Here is a 5,000-nt window from a genome sequence, read left to right as displayed (position 1 = left end):
TATTGTTAATCTGTAGTCCAGGACCCTATAAATGTAGTGGGGGAGGCCCCTCCCCTTCTATTAATACAACATAATCAATCATTTGGTACAGCCCCTATCATGACCCCTAGGTGAACCCAACATTTCCATGGTTCTGAGCTGTGATTGGATGATTCCATGGTTCTGAGCTGTGATTGGATGATTCCATGGTTCTGAGCTGTGATTGGATGATTCCATGGTTCTGAGCTGTGATTGGATGATTCCATTGTTCTGAGCTGCGATTGGATGATTCCATGGTTCTGAGCTGTGATTGGATGATTCCATGGTTCTGAGCTGTGATTGGATGATTCCATGGTTCTGAGCTGTGATTGGATGATTCCATGGTTCTGAGCTGCGATTGGATGATTCCATTGTTCTGAGCTGGGATTGGATGATTCTATTGTTCTGAGCTGGGATTGGATGATTCCGTGGTTTTGAGCTGGGATTGGATGATTCCATTGTTCTGAGCTGTGATTGGATGATTCCATTGTTCTGAGCTGTGATTGGTTGGTTTCAGGGAGTGGAGCGGCGATCTAAAAAGCTTCCCAACATCAAGATGAGGAAGTTCTCTTCCCGAGGACGGAAAGAACAGGAGGAGGAGAGGAGACCGCTGGAGGAGAGGAGGAGGAGACCGCTGGAGGAGAGGAGGAGGAGGAGACCGCCGGAGGAGAGGAGGAGGAGGCCTTAATGAAGGACTCAGATTCAGACACCCAGGAAGATGCCCCATAATGCTTTGCATGTTAGAACTCTGGGGATGTCAGCCATACTACCTGACTGGGGTTAAGACAACCTGTGTGTGTGTGTGTGTGTGTGTGTGTGTGTGTGTGTGTGTCCCAATACAGACATCTAATAAACCTAAATACAGACCGATACTGTTGTTCTGTTTCATTGAAGAGACTCTTTAAACATAGAAATTAGAGTGTGTCCGTTGCTGTGTTCAAGGCAACTTGGAACTAGGAAACTCTGAAATGTTCAACCTGGAAACCCTTTATGTTTGAGATCAGAGGATCAATAGGAAGCTCCCAGCAAAATAAAAGTAAGCACATCTTTACTCTGAGGTTCTGAGTTGTCTTGAACATGGCTAGTTTGTGTCCAGTCAGTAACTCCACTATACGGGTTGTATCCAGTCAGGTTGTACTCAGTCAGGTTGTACTCAGTCAGGTTGTATCCAGTCAGGTTGTATCCAGTCAGGTTGTATCCAGTCAGGTTGTAACCAGTCAGGTTGTAACCAGTCAGGTTGTACCTAGTCAGGTTGTATTCAGTCAGGTTGTATCCAGTCAGGTTGTATCCAGTCAGGTTGTATCCAGTCAGGTTGTACCTAGTCAGGTTGTACCCAGTCAGGTTGTGTCAGTAACTCCACTATAAAGGTTGTAGCCTTCTGAAAGTATTCAGACCCGTGTGAAGTTGCTGGATGTTGGCGAGACCTGGAACGCCGTCTTACCCGTGATCCAGAGCATCCCAAACATGCTCAGTGGATGATGTGTCTGCTGAGGATGCAGGTCATGGAAGAACTAAGGTTGTAGCCTTCATTTTCAGAGTTTCCAGGAATGTAGTCCAGAGCACCATGCTCAGTGGACACGGGGCCGCGCATTATCATGCTGAAACATGAGGTGATGAATGGCACGACAATGGACCTCAGAATCTCGCCACGGTATCTCTGTTCATTCAAATTGGCATCGATAAAATGCAATTGTGTTCGTTTATGCCTGGCCATAACCCCACTGCCACCATGGGGCACTCTGTTCACAACGTTGACATTGGCAAACCGCTCGCCCACACGACGCCATTCTCTAAAACAACGTTTTAGAGAAAAATTCTCTAAAACAACGTTGGAGATGGCTTATGGTAGAGAAATGAACATGCAATTATTTGCTGGACATTCCTGCACGTTCCCTCAAAACTTGAGACATCTGTGGCATTGTGTTGTGTTACAAAACTGCATATTTTAGAGTGACCTTTTAATTGTCCCCCAGCACAAGGTGCACTTGTGTAATAATCATGCTGTTTAATCAGCTTCTTGATATGCCACACCTGTCAGGTGGATGGATTATCTTGGCAAAAGAGAAATGCTCACCAACAGGGATGTAAACAAATTAGTGCACAACATTTGAGAGAAACACGCTTTTTGTGCGTGAAGAACATTTCTGGGATATTTTATTTCAGCTCATGAAACATGGGACCAACACTTTACATGTTGTGTTTATATTTTAGTATAGAAAAGGTTATTTTTGGGTTGTAATGGTGACTTCTAGAGACAGGCAGGCAGGCAGACAAACAGGCAGGCAGACAGACAGACAGAGACCTCTTCAGATAGACTTGTAGACATCATAGTGACAGACAGAAAGAAAGACAGCTCTTCAGATAGACGTCATAGTGACAGACAGACAGCTCTTCAGATAGACTTCTAGACATCATAGTGACAGACAGACAGCTCTTCAGATAGACGTCATAGTAACTGGGATAGACAGACAGCTCTTCAGATAGACATCATAGTGACAGACAGACAGCTCTTCAGATAGACTTCCTGACGTCATAGTGACAGACAGACAGCTCTTCAGATAGACGTCATAGTGACAGACAGACAGCTCTTCAGATAGACGTCATAGTGACAGACCGGGACCTTTAATACCACAGTTCTATCCTGTCCAGCAGAGAGAGTAAACACTAACGTAAATAAATATGGGTTAGGGTTAGGGGTTAGGGTTAAGGGTTAGGGGGTTAGGGTTGGGGTTAGGGGTTGAGGGTTAGGGTTAGGGTTAGGGTTAAGGGTTAGGGTTAAGGGTTAGGGGTTAGGTTTAGGTTAAGGGTTAGGGTTAGGGTTAGGTCCAGAGTTCATGCTGTCCAGCAGAGAGAGACTAAATACCAACGTAAATAAATATGCTCTATGACTCTAACCCTCCTCCTGGAGAGCTGCAAGGTGTGCAGGGTTTTGTTCCAGCCCTTGAACACTTGGTTCTACGCATCAGCTACTCCTCAGGCTGTTTATATTGAATACTGAGAGAGTATAACAGACGCTCTGATTGGCTAATCTACAGCTGCTTCTATAACAGACGCTCTGATTGGCTAATCTACAGCTGCTTCTATAACAGATACTCTTATTGGCTACGTCACATTATGACTCTTTGGTGTGCTGGGCTCTGATAGGCTATAGGGAGGGTGCATTACCAAGAGCTGTGTGTGTGTGTTTGTGTGTGTGTCAGACGGGGTTTTCCTCCGAGAGGTCGGAGTCCATCTGGATAACCTCGGGGCGGGGCCTATCGGGACTTCCACGGCCTCAGGGTGATTCCCATTGGGCCAGCGCGGCGTTGGTGGGCGGCGGCTTCTCAGGGCAGTTCTGCACAGTGATGATGCGATTGAAGGCTTTGAGTCGTCTCCATAGCAACCAGTACACTTTACACTGGACGTACATGAACACCAGTCCGCCTGACATGCCTATCGCCACGATGACCAGCTTCATCCAGAACGGCCACTCCAACACACCTAGAGAGAGAGAGAGGTGTAGAGGTAGAGAGAGAGAGAGAGAAGAGAAAGGTGTAGAGGTAGAGAGAGAGAGGGGTGTAAAGGTAGAGAGAGAGAGAGGGGTGTAGAGGTAGAGAGAGAGAGGTGTAGAGAGAGAGAGGTGTAGAGGTAGAGAGAGAGGGGGTGTAAAGGTAGAGAGAGGGAGAGGTGTAGAGGGGGAGAGAGAGAGGGGTGTAAAGGTAGAGAGAAGGGGTGTAGAGGTAGAGAGAGGTAGAGAGCGAGAGAGGTAGAGAGAGAGAGGGGTGTAAAGGTAGAGAGAGAGGGTGTAGAGGTAGAGAGAGAGAGAGGTGTAGAGAAAGAGAGAGAGAGAGGTGTAGAGGTAGAGAGAGGTGTGTAAAGGTAGAGGGAGAGAGGTAGAGAGAGAGTGTAAAGGTAGAGAGAGAGGGGTGTAGAGGTAGAGAGAGAGGTGTAGAGGTAGAGAGAGAGAGAGTGTAGAGGTAGAGAGAGGTGTGTAAAGGTAGAGGGAGAGAGAGAGAGAGAGGGGTATAGAGGTAGAAAGAAAGAGAGAGGTGTAGAGGTAGAGAGGGGAGACAGAGGTAGAGAGAGAGACAGAGAGAGACAGACAGAGAGAGGCAGACAGAGAGGTAGAGAGACAGAGAGAGACAGAGAGGTAGAGAGAGACAGATAGAGACAGAGACAGACAGAGACAGATAGAGACAGAGAGAGACAGACAGAGGTAGAGAGAGACAGAGAGAGGTAGAGAGACAGAGAGAGGTGTAAAAGGTAGAGAGAGACAGACAGAGAGGTAGAGAGACAGACAGAGAGAGGTAGAGAGAGGGAGAAAGAGAGAGAGAGAGAGAGACAGAGAGAGAGGGAAAAGAGAGACAGAGAGAGTGCAGAGAGAGAGACAGACAGAGAGAGGTAGAGAGACAGACAGACAGAGAGAGACAGAGAGAGACAGGACAGAGAGTAGAGAGACAGAGAGAGGTAGAGAGACAGAGAGAGACAGATACAGAGAGAGGTAGAGAGACAGAGAGAGACAGACAGAGAGAGGTAGAGAGACAGAGAGGAGACAGACAGAGAGAGGTAGAGAGACAGAGAGACAGAGGTAGAGAGAGGTAGAGAGACAGAGAGAGACAGAGAGAGAGAGGTAGAGAGACAGAGAGAGGTAAAGAGAGAGAGAGACAGACAGAGAGACAGATAGAGACAGAGAGAGGCAGAGAGACAGAGAGAGGTAAAGGCAGAGAGATATAGACAGAGAGAGGTAGAGAGACAGACAGAGAGAGGTAGAGAGACAGAGAGAGTGCAGAGAGACAGACAGAGAGAGGTAGAGGGAGAGAGAGAGAGAGACAGAGAGAGAGGAAAGAGAGACAGAGAGAGGTGGAGAGAGAGACAGACAGAGAGAGGTAGAGAGACAGAGAGAGGTGAGAGAGAGAGATAGAAAAGAGAGAGGTAGAGAGACAGAGAGAGACAGACAGAGAGAGACAGAGAGAGGTAGAGAGAGAGACAGACAGAGAGAGGTA

General features: G+C 47.3%; 1 pseudogene; it reads left to right on the top strand.

Annotated features, from left to right (window-relative positions):
• The window catches only part of LOC135570628 (translation machinery-associated protein 16-like), a 23,040-nt pseudogene extending 22,152 nt beyond the window's left edge, over positions 1–888 (top strand).
• The last annotated feature ends 4,112 nt before the right edge of the window (positions 889–5,000 follow it).

Source organism: Oncorhynchus nerka, unplaced genomic scaffold (assembly GCF_034236695.1).
Source record: "Oncorhynchus nerka isolate Pitt River unplaced genomic scaffold, Oner_Uvic_2.0 unplaced_scaffold_972, whole genome shotgun sequence".
In the NCBI taxonomy this organism is placed as follows: domain Eukaryota; kingdom Metazoa; phylum Chordata; class Actinopteri; order Salmoniformes; family Salmonidae; genus Oncorhynchus; species Oncorhynchus nerka.
This window is presented reverse-complemented; position numbering and strand designations above follow the sequence as displayed.